Consider the following 14,475-nt stretch of genomic DNA (forward strand, 5'->3'; position numbering starts at 1 on the left):
GTGGTCTTCAGGTTAAGAACAGTTTCAGGTTAAGAATGGACCTCCGGAACGAATTAAGTACTTAACCCGAGGTACCACTGCATAGGGATCATTAATTACAAAGTCCTGGCTGCCCAGATGATGATGCCTCTCTCAGCCTCGCTGATGTGGTCCAAAGGAAAGCAGAGCAATACATTTGGCACTAGTTTGACTGCAGGAGTTACTGGAAGGAGGCATACAAGACACCATCTAACTGTCTTAGGGACTCCACTTTGGATTTGTGTGGCCTTTTCTTCTCCTGAAGATATCCCACAAGGCAGCGGAGGTCCGGGATCAAAGTTTTCCTTCTCCTAGATGGGCTACAGGTTGATGAGCCCCATTTGCCCCCATGCACACTAGGAAAGTAATAACTATATTATTTTTTGTTTTTAAAAAGCTTTTACCGGTAAGTCCATTAAGAGAGAGAGAGTTAAAAATATGAAAGCACATGAGAAAAACCCCTAAGTAAAGCACAAGGACCAGTTGTTGCGTGTGAATACCCCCAAAACCACCCCAAATGAAGACACAATAGACACAGATTTTAGTTTAAGGTTTTTGGCATTACATTTTGGCCACAACTTTATTGATTACAGCATGTGAGTGGCTGCTTAGGCATTGGTTCCAGACTACCTGAATCTGCACGGTGGCAGGAACAGGACTGACACTGGGCACCACCATATGTCAGTTAGGGAAAGCGTCCTGGGGGAGCGAGAACTCCTTCGATCTCACAGCTCACCCCAGATGCTCCCAGGGGCTCTGGCGTGGCCCTAGCCCCTTGACAGGGTTCGGACAAAAGCAAGGCGAGTCCCTGGATTCCTTTAACGGAATTCCCTAGCAGCAGCAATGGAGGGGCAGGCACAGCCAACCACGTCCCCTCCCCAAAACAATGAACCAAATGAATAAACGCCAACCTTACAAAGTTGTGACGATTTTCTACACGGTAGGCAAAAACCAAATGGCACCAGCCAATCAGCCAAATGGCAAAATTCCTACCGGGCCCCTGCTCCAAAACAGATGACTCCTAGACAGGCATAGCAAGGCCGTAAGAACAACCCTAAATATAGGTAGAGGAGGGCGGGTGATGCGCTGCACATCGCAAGAAAGTGAAACTCTCCAGCAACGTTCAGCAGCTTAAGTAGCCCCTCAGCAGCCAATAGCCAACCCAACTGACCAAATTTCTGCCGCAGCAACAGAGGGGCAACCAATGGGGTGTTGTGGCCATCCAAATGGTCCCACCCCACAACAGGGAGGCAGTTTCTGGTGATCCCACTGCAACACGTGCCCTCCATGATGGAGGACCCAACATACTACAAGCCCATTTTCCCTGTTCTATATACAACATTTTAAGTTCCGATAGGAAATAACGCACAATGTTCTTATGCAGTTTCCATTCCTTTTGAGGGACCCGCCCCAGGAAAACTTCTCAGTCATTTGTACCCAATGGCTGGTAACATTGTCTTAAACTCTTTGATCAAAAGCACATGTGTTTTTGTATACATGTTGTTTTTATAGGTACAGTAATAATCCATAAACAGCAGCATACAAAGTCCCATTCTACGCATCTTCACTCAGACATTTAAGTCTCTTTGAGTTCCGTGGGATTTGCTCCCAGTTAAGTACATGCAGGTTGACAGCCTTAGGGTGCTTTCGTGGGGAAACCTTCCACCGATTTCTTTTTCTTCTCATTGTAGTTTTATCAGAATACAGCAGGGGTCCTCAGAGTTTCTTTCCCTAGGGCCACTTGAGGTGTTTGGAAATTACTGAGGCCTGCCAGACACAAAATGATGGCAGGTAGAAGCAGAGGTTGGATATATCAGCTGGCAGTTACAGGCATCACTTTCTACTCATGTCTGTTCCATTATTAGAGATGGCTAAATCATTTCCTACTGTGTTTTCCTAGTGGCAAGGAGTTCCAAAGCTCAGCTTTTCTCAGAGTAAATCCAGACATTTGCTCTGGAAGCATTGTGTCTCAACCACCCTATTTGAGGCAGTCTTTACTGATCCAGGACCCCTAAATGGAGCAGGTTTTGTCTTTTATAATTTTCCCCTTCCCACCCCTGACATACTTTTCAAAATATCATTACTCATTTTCTGTCATTTCTTCTCCCATTCTCCTTTCACACCTTACTCCGCTCTCTCAAACAACAACAAAACCTGCAAGTTTATTTCATCCCTCCTTCTTGGTTCCTCTTGCTTTCGTTTCTTCCTCAGATCTTTGATCTTACTTTCTACCCTTCTTCAACATCTCCTCTGGCCCTATGCCTGCAGAAAAGGGAAGCCTCCCTCCCTTCCTTCCTTCCTTTCTTCTACTCCCACTCCCCCAAATTTATCTATCTTCAACTTCACACAGTATGCAAGGAGTTGCCGGAGTTGGTCAAATTTTAATGATGAGATGATGACGATGACAATGATAATAATAATAATTGCAAACTGATGTGGAAATGAAGAAAAATGAAAAACAAAATAAGTCAAATTGACATCCATCCATCCCTATGACGGAACAGGGCTCTTGATTTTAGCTGGCATAGGAGGTGACTCCAAACCAGAATAGTTGACCCAAAGTTATTCCTTCCACTTGAGAAATGCTAGGAGGTGGTGAGCTGAATGTTGCTATCCATGAAGACAAACACATGAAAGGCTTGCAGGAGGCACTCTTGGGTGAAAGGAATGCTGGGAATGAGCTCTGCTTCCCTGGAGAATTGCATAACTTTGTCCTTTCCCTTAATATATTCTTGCAGTTTAGTTACTGCATGCTCTGAGGATGTCACCTTCAAACATACAACACATGAGGATAAAAGCACAGTTAAGGAACCTCTAAAGCAAAATGGATGGGGAAAAAGGAGTCCTTAGTGGGAGAATTTAAAAACCACACTGCATTCAAGTGCTGCAATATTTTCTTGTTTTTGTTACCTCGTTCAGATTTAAATATGTTATCACAATAGACAGTAATTCATGATCCAAATGCTACTAAAACTGTAAAGTATGGCCCATTAACTCATTTGAAAAGTATCTAAAATTTATGTAGTATTTAAACAATAATATAAATTATATTAAGTATGTGCAGCAACGGGGGCTAATGTTCGCTGAACAGAAAGAATTTCCCCTTGGAGAGCTATGATTAGTTCATTTTTACTAATGAAGCTTTCATTATACCCAGAAGTTTCCCCCCCCCCTCTTAGTTATGAAGCAGTTTATGATTATTTTAGAAACTTGTGAGCTAATGGCCATTAAGTTTGGAATCTGTCTTTTGAATTGAACAGAACTGTCGCCTGGAAAACTCTGGGCAGGCATGAGTAAGCAAAAAGGACTGCTCCTTTCACTGAAATCAATGGTACGTTTGTCTGCTTTTGACAACTGCAATGGAAACCCCTATTAGGAGGAGTAATTGGCTGACCAGAACAACTTGTGAAAGACCCAGGTGGGACTGGAGAGTGGTCAGTGGCGTCTTTTGCGCCTCATGCATGACTAGCGGGAAAGAATATAAAACCTCTGAGTTCATTAGAAGAAAGAGGACAATGACGTGAGATGAGGGAAGATGATATTGGGAGATCCTGTGTGATTTAGGATACGTTGGCTGAATGGGTCTGTGCTTGACTGGTCACCTGTTTTCATGGCAGTGTGGCCATTTCTCCCCCACCCACCCCACCCTGACAACCCTACATAAGGCCATTTGTTTAATTAGCACATTCGTAGCCACAGTGAGCTTAGGGCAGAGTGCTTGGGGCTATCATGTGGTAGCTCCTAAAGCTGATTAGGTTGAGAGAGACGAGGTGTTTTCTTGCCCCTTCCACATGGCGGTGTTGTCGTTATTGTTTATATGCCACTTAATGCCAAAATAGACTTCTAAGCAGTTTGCAAGAATGAAAGCCAATGACACAAACATTAGGATATGAACATCCATAATTAAAATATTGTCAGGGACTGGGCAGAGGAGGAATGGTGGAGACCACCTCCCCAGCCTGACCCTTCCAGAGAAGAAGAAGACAGTTCAGAATTACAACAGGGGTTTGAGAGAGGTCACAGCTCAGAGGAAGATGAGGGGGAAAGTTGGGAAATAACGGAAGAGGAGGAGGAGGCAGAGCCAGAGCAGCTGGCTGACACATTATCACTAGAAAGCATCCCAGACCCACCATCTCCCAGAATCTGGCGAGCCTTAAAAATAGGAGAGCAAAGGGCTCAGAAGCAAAGGGCCTTCAGTGCCAACCATAGAAGGGATGATGAATGAGGAAGTGGGAGAGAAGGGGAGGGGAGATTTACTTGGAGCAACACAATTATTCCGAGAGGCCACATTCTCAAGACTCTATGTGAATATTGAATAAAAGCAGATGGTAAAGACTTTCCCTTGTCTTGTCCGTTCCTGGTTACCTGCCGTGGGGCTTGGTTCCTCTGCTGCCTGACAAATATTCAGTTAAACAATCCCATTACTATAATGCAGGCAGCTGGTTCTCCCCTTTCTGCAGGGAGGTCCAACAGTGGCAGGGCAGGGATATCCCCAGAGAGACCAGTCAGTCCCTCCCCTGGATCCAGTTCACTTAATGTCTCCCAGTTCCCCTTTCCCCTCCTACCAATCTTGTCAACGGGTCTCCCTGGTGCTTATGACAGCATCAAGATTTTTCCATAAACCAGGATCCACCAACCTTTATGTGGGCCATGTTTCTGTTTCCGGGTGAGTGTGGTGAGCATTAAGCGATTCACTTCTGTTTTACATTCTTCATCCAGTTACATTGATTCATTCATCACTGCTTAGCCTTTCAGGCTGGTTCTGCAAGGACTGCAAATTGGCCCCGTTGAACACTGGTTTGGATTAATGCTTTGGTTTCTTCCCATGCCAGCTTTGCTCCTCCTAGGGGCCAATGATGCTGTTAGTATGGGAAGAAGGAACATCATTTGCCTGACCCAGAGGACTCTTCTTTTCTTTTGGTTGCTGGTCTGGTATGGAGCAGCACTGCGACCATGCTACACGTGAATCAAGCCTTAGTGCACTGACAATATGTGACACACACACACAAAAAAAAACCTGCTGGCAGTTGTACTGTTTTCAGTCTCCCTGGGGAAATGTGCTCATAGTTCCCTTCAGGATAAGTTCATCTTATCTTGGCATATTCCATTGTCTGTCAGACCTACACAGCTGCATGGGTTTTGTAGTCCATCAAATAAAGATAACCTAGCTGTGGCATGTATGTATGTCACAGTATGCTACAGTGCATGTTTAACTGAAGTCATGTGAGACTCATAGCGCTTGCTGTGTGCTTGGGACCTGACGTAGTGGACAATGTTGTATCATGGAATGTAAAGACATCTCCTGCGATCTTGTCAAACACAGGTATGTTAATACATTATAATATAGGTATCACAGAATGATCATTGGATTTGATGAAAGGCTGCCAAAATATCTTGATAAAATTCAGAATCGCCAGAATCTGATCCACATTCCACTACTCTCAAAATTTGCATCTCCATGACCATTTGGGTTCTCTTGCATGGTGGAATTGGCTGAACCTTCTGCCATTATGGCAACAAATGAGCACTAAGTGGAGAACAACCAGACCTATACTGGAAGAGAGTTCTCTAAATGGGATGCCATCACCAGTGGTGATGTTGGTAGTAGTAACAGTAATGTGTGTGTGCGTGTGTGCGTGTGTGTGTGTTCCTCTAAGTAAATAGGCATATTATCAGAACATAGGAAAAGCCTTGTTAGATTAGGCCAAGGGCCCATCTCGTCTGGTATCTTTTTGGGAATAATGGCCAGCAAGATACCTACAAGAGCCTCATCACTTTACAGTATGTCCATTTTAAAACATGTTGTTGGACACCATTGGCCTTTGAACCTGGGTGTCTTAGCAGAAGAATACAGGCAGTAGGAGGCAGCTTTTGCCTCTTCCTGGGAATGCTATAAGGGAATAACAAATAAAACTAGAGCATCTGCAAGGCAACCCAATTTCTGATCTACATGATTGCCTCCTTTTCTTCATCTCACATGGGAACTTGAGAGGAACGTGATAGCTACCGATAATGATGGGAAGCCCATGATTCAACACCAAATCATCAAGTCTTATTCTGGGCTTCATTGTGCCCAGTTGTCTGCAGCTGGATGTAAAACCCTAGCCTGGAGCTATTTACACCATGATCAGGCTAGTAATTAGCAAAATGTTTAATATAATATAGAAGCAATTAGGAGGTGATAACATGCAATTAAGATGTGTTTTCAGATTAAAGATTTTATAGTGCTCTCTTTCTTGAAAAGATAAAGTGCCTATCTCAAAATGTCAAACTGCAGTGATTTAATCTGAATTATTTTCAATTAATATGCATGCATTCTTGCGATGTGTTCACCGTTGTTATTGACATTGATAAATTAAGCTTATCCCAGCAGAATTTATCCTTGAGATGCTCTATATTTCCTGAATGTCAGCTCTTTATTTCTATTTTTTTTCTAAATGCCTACAAGCTGTGCACGATCTAACTTGCAAGTCCCAAGATTCATCCCCTGGATTACAGCGATGTGACAGTCTGGGTGGAACAATAATCTAAAAGGGCATTGTTATAAATAGTGTGTTAGAATATAATTGTTTGTCATGTCGTTTGTCCCCTTTAAATCCCTTTGAGTCCTGTTTAAGTAATTTAGACAGCTAGGTTGACAAGAGTCTTGAGACTTCCCTTATAGAGTTGTTGGACCAATCTTCAGCCTGCTTTGTCTTTAGGGACCACCTCAATTGCAGAGCAGGAAGTACAAACAGCGAATATACTGTGAGTTTATTATGAGATTTTAGCTCGGGCTTCAGCTGTCGCTACTGCTTCCTTGCTCTGTTTTACTGAACTATGTAAATGTCGCTGATGTTAATTTGCTCAACTCCTCAATAGAATTGCTGAAACAATAGGCACCCGGATGAGGCTTCTTAATCGTCATTAAGGAGCAGTTATCCCAAAGCACATTAACATGGTTACAGCAGTTTGATGAAGAATTATAAATGGCTGGAACTGAGGCTTTGCCTGTCAAAAATCTTTTGGACAAATCTGGCAACTAAAAGAGTAAAGTTTAGAAAACCTTTTTAAAAAGTGTTCGGATGATTACTAATAATAGTATCATTGCACTGTTCAGTTTGTCAAAATTTGTGGTACTGAAGTTTTAAGAGAACCTAATAGATCGCCAAAGTTAATGGTTTTTACTCTCTCTCTCTCGGCTTCATTTTGGCATTTTCCCTTTGCCTAAAATGCCTTCTTAATCACAACCATCCCCACACATTTATTTAATAGCTATTATCAATAAGCAATTAGAAGTAAGGAAAATGTACAGGCTTATGTATGCTTTGTTCCATTTTTTTTGTTACACCCCTTACCCCCTCAAAACAACAACAACAACAACCATAAATAAACCAGACTTTCAATTTTAACAATTTAACAGCACAATCCCAACCATTATCATATGTAAATCCTAATGAATTCAATCAGACATAGCCAGGATTTATTGGGGGCGGGGGGCGGGGGCAGAACCGAGCTATCTGTGACTGGTCAGCTAGTTAAGTATTTTTATTTATTTACTTGATTGGAGGGGGAAGCTACACCCCCTGCACTACCTGACTACACCCATGGGGCAAGGGCAAATATGCCTCCAAACCAGGGGCCGGCAAAATTTTTCAGCAGGGGGCCGATCCACTGTCCCTCAGATCTTGTGGGGGGTTGGGTGGCGGTGGCAGTGGAGGGACGATGAGCGATGCACAAAAGGGCTCAGGAGAGGGGCTGCTTTAAATGGCGGCTGCTCGAGAGGGGTGCTCAGCCAACTGCGGCTCCTGTGTCTTGCAAATGGCAGGTATGGGCGGCGGTGGGGGGACAATGAGCGGTGCGTGAAAGGGCTCTGGAGAGGTGCTGTTTTAAATGGCGGCCATTCGAGCGAACACGCTGCTGCTGCTGGCACCAATCAAAGCCTAGCCCCCTTCCTCTGCAGGGTGGGGAGAAGCCAGGGGGAGGGAGGGAGGGAGGGAGGGAGGAGGCACCACTGCGGTGTGTGTGTTTTGGGGGGGGGGATAGCGTAGCACGAACAATCAGAATCAGATCCACACTGGTCCACACAGCGATTCCCGGACCGTCCTCGGGCTGGATCCAGAAGGCAATTGGGCTGGATCAGGCCCCCGGGCCTTAGTTTGCCAACCCATGCTCCAAACCAAAGAGAGATTTAGACCAGCTCAGGAGTTGATCTACGGTTATGCAAGCACCACACATTGAAAGCACATGACTTCCTCTGTAGTTGGTTAAGGGTGCTGGGAATTATAGGTCTACGGGGGTAAACTCAGTGTAAACTGGTCCATTAGGGCAAATGAGGCAGTGCTCCACCTTAGCCAGCTCCCAACCAGCTTCCTCCTTCCCTTCAGGGCTGCTTTTTGTAGAAGTCAGCAGGATGGGGACAAACCTAATCTTTGTTATAGTTACCGGTAGGTAGCCATGTTGATCTGCCATAGTTGAAACAAAATAAACAAATTCCTTCCAGTAGCACCTTAGAGACCAACTAAGTTTGTTATTGGTATGAGCTTTCGTGTATCTGAAGAAGTGTGCTTGCACATGAAAGCTCATACCAATAACAAACTTAGTTGGTCTCTAAGGTGCTACTGGAAGGAATTATTTTTATTTTGTTTCGACTAATCTTTGTTAGCTCCACAAGTCACTGGCTCTGGCTCTGTTGTGTGAACTCACTGCTTTCCACCCCCCAATCCCAATGGGCACCAGCCACCACTGGACGAGCCAGTGTGGTGTAGTGGTTAAGAGCGGTGGACTGATAATCTGGTGAACCGGGTTCGCTTCCCCGCTCCTCCACATGCAGCTGCTGGGTGACCTTGGGCTAGTCACACTTCTCTGAAGTCTCTCAGCCCCACTCACCTGACAGAGTGTTTGTTGTCAGGGAGGAAGGGAAAGGAGAATGTTAGCCGCTTTGAGACTCCTTTGGGTTGTGATAAAGCAGAATATCAAATCCAAACTCTTCTTCTTCTTTTTCCGGATAAAGTACAGTTCCCAGGATTCCTTAGGATGAAAATTAGGTGCTTTCAATGTATAGCGTGTATGCAGCCTCTGATTTACGTACCTCCCTTTGTTCCAATGAAAGGGCATCCTTCCTTTTAGCTTCTTTAAATAAATCTTTCCCCTCTGGTTTCTTTAGAAGAAAGAAGGCTTCTTAGGAGCTGTTTTCAGGCACATAATTGGCAGCCTTCCCACACCTTCTGATGCTTACAGGAAAACCCATCTGAAGACATCACAGGGTTTTTAGGAAGTGTGGGCACCCAGGAAAGCTGCAGAGTGCTGATGATTTGCAGAATGAAAAAAAAGGACACTCACAAATACCCCTTGGCTACTTGGAAAGTAAGGTAACCTGCTCCCCAGCCTTGAGAATTTCACTGCCGGTTTTTTATCCCCTTTTATAAATTTTGGACACAATTTATTTTCTCATTAATTGCTAGAGAATGGTTAAGAGTGGGGGGGACTCTGGGAAAAAATATGGCACAGTACTAGTTAATAATATTTGGTAACTGAGTCTCAGTTCATGGATGTTAAAAGTATCACGTGGAAAAGAAGCAGAAATAGGATTTAAAAGATTTGAGCATGGTTTGATAGAATATGATACATTCTAATGAATAAATCACTATTGGCAACTCGGTAGTGTTAATTCCACTGGCATATCAAGTAGGAAATGCTTTTTTAATGCAAGATTTGCTTTATTTGAAAGGAGATACGGGCCCATTTGTCCAATGTTTTTATTTGTCATGTTTTCCGTTTAAGAGAGTTCTATCAAATTCCCGTACAGAGCTTAGTGAAAAATGCCAATTGCATATTTAATAAAGAATAATCCTTCCAGGAACCATTATGGCTTTAAGTGTGATTATAGAACAGCTCTCCAGTAGTTTCTTTAACTTGTATAAACATCCATTTTGTAAAGCTGGAGGCTTAATTGTACTTTTGCATAGATCCATGCCATTTTCAGATAGGCCTCTAATGAATTCCCAACCCTGGAAATTAAAAAGTGATGTATGTTACAAAGCTCTGCTCTAATAAAATTTATACTCCTGTAACTGTTGGATTATTCTACAACTTATAAAATAATTGGTCTTCAATATTATGGTGAACTCTTACGGACTATATTATAGTCTCATGTGCTGACTTATTCTGGGTTTGTTCTAACATGTTTGAAACAGTAATGCCCTATTTTTATATTGTTTTGACTCATTTGTCTTTAAACCATGTGTCTTTTTTCTCTCCAGCATGTCAAAAAGATGAGCCCTGCTGGATCAGACCAAAGGCCTATCTGTATAGCATTCTGTTTCCATAATGGCCAATCTGCTGTCTGTGGAAACCCACAAGCAAGATTCCCCTCTCTTGTTGTTATTCCTCAGCAGTTGGTATTGAAATGCATGCTGGTGTTGATCTTGAAGGGATCCTATAATCATTGCGATTAGTACCCTTATCCTCTCATGTAAAAAGGTAAAGGGAACCCTGACTATTAGGTCCAGTCATGGCCGACTCTGGGGTTGCAGCGCTCATCTCGCTTTATTGGCCGAGGGAGCCGGTGTACAGCTTCTGGGTCATGTGGCCAGCATGACTAAGCCGCTTCTGGCGAACCAGAGCAGAGCACGGAAATGCCGTTTGCCTTCCCGCTGGAGTAGTACCTATTTATCTACTTGCCCTTTGACATGCTTTTGAACTGCTAGGTTGGCAGGAGCAGGGACCGAGCAACAGGAGCTCACCCCGTTGCGGGGATTCGAACCACCGACCTTCTGATTGGCAAATCCTAGGCTCTGTGGTTTAACCCACAGCGCCACCCGCATCCCTTATCCTCTCATGTACCTAATCTTATTTCAACCTAAGAGCGTAAGAAGAACATGCTGGAACAGGTCAATGGCCCATCTAGTTTAGCATCCTGCTCTCACAGTGGCCAACTATGCTGATGGCCATAATTTCTTGTGGGAGTGAGTTCCACAGTTGCACTAATTTCTGTGTGAAGTACTTGTCTATCTCCAACTCTTCAGCATCTCTGAGAGAGCACTTTCACTTCATTATGGATTATTCACTTTCACCTCATGATGGATTATTTAATAATACAACTCTATCATCCCCTCTTTTACTCCCCCTTTTTCCTGAACTACAAGGCCCCAGGGTTGCTCCAACTGCCCCACCCCACCTCAGTAATTTTGGTTGCTCTTTTCTGCATCTTTTCCATCTCCATATCACCCTTTTTGAGATAAGAGTCAAGTACTCCCACCTACAAAATAAAGTTTCCCTTAGCAGAAAAATGGACTAGACCAGCATCTAAACAGATTTGGCCAAAGGGTTGCCTTCACCTCAAGGGGTTAAATGCTAGTCATGAGTGTGGCCAGACCATAATCTCATGCACAAACACAGAGCCTCCTCACCCTGTCTCGTCTGACCTGTGCAGCTACTGATGCTAGTTTATTGGGCATGAGTTTAAGCGCTTCCTCTTGGCACATCCTTTTTCAGGTCTGCCACAGCTCAAGTACACAGAATAGTGTCGTTCTCTTGCACCTTCTAGGGTTGCCATATTTTGAAGAGCAGAGAAGAGGACACATTTGCCGACTTCTGCTTTTAACTATGGATCGCTAGGGCGACTCTACCCATGAAAAAGAGGACATGTCCTCGAACAAAAGGACATATGTCAACCCTCAATTTACTACACTGGGCTAGGAAGCCAGTAGCGGGGGCTCTGTGCCGGGGTCTCAGCTGGCTAGGGCTGAAAAGAATGGGAATAGACAACATCTGGAGGGCCACAGGTTCCCCATCCCTGGGACATGGCAGTGCTCGGGAAGACCTTCATCATGTACACACAATACCTTTAAAGCACAGGCAAAGCGTATTTCCCACCCCCTCAAAGAATTCTGCCCCCTGTAGTTTACCCTTGGCAGAGTTACAATTCCTAGGAACCCTTAAGAAACTCTGGTGCCCAGAATTCTTTGAGGGGCAAAATGTGCCTTCAATGAATAATGGGCGCACAGTCCTTCCTGTCTCAGGAGCATCTGATAACTGGTTTGGTATTTTAAAACTCAATTTTATTAAAGGTTTTCAACATTTAATGCAATAAATACCAAACAAAACTGCTATCTGAAGAGAACAAAATAATAACCAAGAAAAGAAAATGGGGAGGAAAGCAAGGAAGAAAAAAGAAACACACAAACACAAAGTTTTATATTCTGGTCTGGATGAGGTCAGTTCAAGGTCTGAGGATATGCTATAGGTCTGTTGGGCCTTGTGACATGGATGTTGGTGCCTCTGGTGGTTGTTTATTATTTTATCAATATAAAATAATCAAAAGATCTTGGGGCAGTTCCCATGAAGAAGAGGACAAAACTGACTGCCTTCCGGTTCTACTAATCTATGACTGCCAAGTGATTTGTTCTCAAACGGCTGGGTAACGCTAATTTCTTGTGCCTCTTCCTTTTGTTTGAACAGGTATTTGAAGGATATTTGAGCAGCAAAGGAAGCACAGATTTCGCACAGCCACCTTTGAACCGTCGTGCTGCTTTAAAAGATGAGTTGCGTCACTAACAAGCCACAGGTGTACACTACAGGAGCGGGTGAAATTGTAATTGAGGAGTATGATGGCAGTTAATTGTCTTTAATGTATTTATCCCAAGATGCACTTATGCATCTGCTATATGTCTAGGTGTTTGTTACCAGGAGCTTTCCCCGATACTTACGCAGTGGAGGATCTATATCTAAGAGACAATAAAGATGGTGAAAATGCTATCAAGGGACTCCGAAGTGGCAGGACAAAGAAACTTAGCCTCCCTCTACGTCTTGGAAATAAATGGGCCTATTTATTTTGATGGGATTTTTTTATGCATTTCCCCATATTATGGTGTAAATACTAAACACTTGACAGCCATTTTCAGGCAGTAATCGTTCAGCTGAACTGCCATACGCCAAAGTATTTTAGTGGGCAGATAGTTTGATATTTGCCTTTCTGTTAAGAGGTACTTCTCTCCGCCGTGGGCTTATTGCTCTAATAAAATAGCTTCATACTGTAGATTAAAATAATGTCTAGCCTGCCACTGACAATGGAGGATTTATGTGTGGGAGTAACCCACAATACTGCCTCCATGCATGCATGGAGAATAGATGTGATAATTAGTCATACACTGTCATTCATTTATGCAAGCAATACAGAAATGTAAGATGAGAACAACAGTGAGGCATTGCTGTGCAATAGTGCCCTGAATTCTAAATGTACTAAAACAGTGGGAGCGCAGAACTGATTATTAACCACGCTGTGGCCAAATTTTGCTCCTGTTTTTGTTCATGGTAGCTTTATCAATTTATCTGTTTTAAACGTGTAATCTTTCCTCCCTGTATTCCAGATTAGGGGTGTGTGTGTGTGTGTGTGTTTAGATAATTACAAACTTCTTAGTCGTGGCAAATGAAAGCATGTGGTCTATGGTCTAAGGTTCTGTACTATGTATAAATACTGAACATAAGAAGACAGAAAATATATGTACAACATGTTTTAAATCAGGGATAGGGAACCTTTTTCAACCCAAGGGGCACATTCCTTTCTGGGTAGTCTTTTGGGAGGGGCACATGGCAAGGGCAAATGTGAACAGAGCAATGAATGCCAATTTTACACTCATTGTAGGCTAGTTAATGCACAGACTCTTTATGTTCCTCTCTCTGCTCCTTCCAGGGAAGAAAGAGGCATTATCCATGTTCAAGGGCACATTCCAGACAGGCAAAGAGAAGACACTCAAGAAAAAGCAGGGTTAGTATGAGGTGCATCTAGGGAGTGTGGCCTTGGGAGAGTCCCCAGGGCCAGAGAGATAGGGGCATTAGGATGCTCAAGATGGCTAGCAATGCCATACCAAGACATTGTACTGCCTAAGGTACATCCAAATGCACACACAAACTCACAGAGACCTAGGATGAACACGTTTAAAATACTTGCCACACCTTTCAGGCACTTCAGGGTACCACCTGAAGCAGGGCCCACTCTAGCAGCTAAGAAAACCCCATTGACATCAGTGGTAGAAAAGAGTTCAAAGTAGGGAAAACAGAAAGGTCTGACCTTTTCCATCTGCTACTGACACTTGGTGCTGTAGAGAAGCTGTGGCAAGGGATGAGAAGTGGTCTCTCCCTCTGTGTGCTTCCTAGAAGAGGGCACGGGAAGCCAATAAGATTCCAGCAGTCTCTCTCTTGCAGCAGGCATACACTGAACTGGCCCAACATATCTTGCTGCCTAACGCCAAAGATGGCAGCCTACTGTATGTACAGACGCCAACTGGACTGACGGTTGAATCATATTTCAACACTGGCAATGGGACTAGTCTTGGACACGGGACAACCTATCAGGAGTGGCTGCCTCTTGTCTTTCTTCCACTGTGGCTGAGCCAATGAGGAATCAACCCTGAGAGCAGAAATACATTCACATAAGAAGAGCCTTGCTGGGTCCGACCAAAGCCCCATCAAGTCCAC

Source organism: Podarcis vaucheri, assembly GCF_965113315.1.
Source record: "Podarcis vaucheri genome assembly, chromosome: 5".
NCBI lineage: Eukaryota > Metazoa > Chordata > Lepidosauria > Squamata > Lacertidae > Podarcis > Podarcis vaucheri.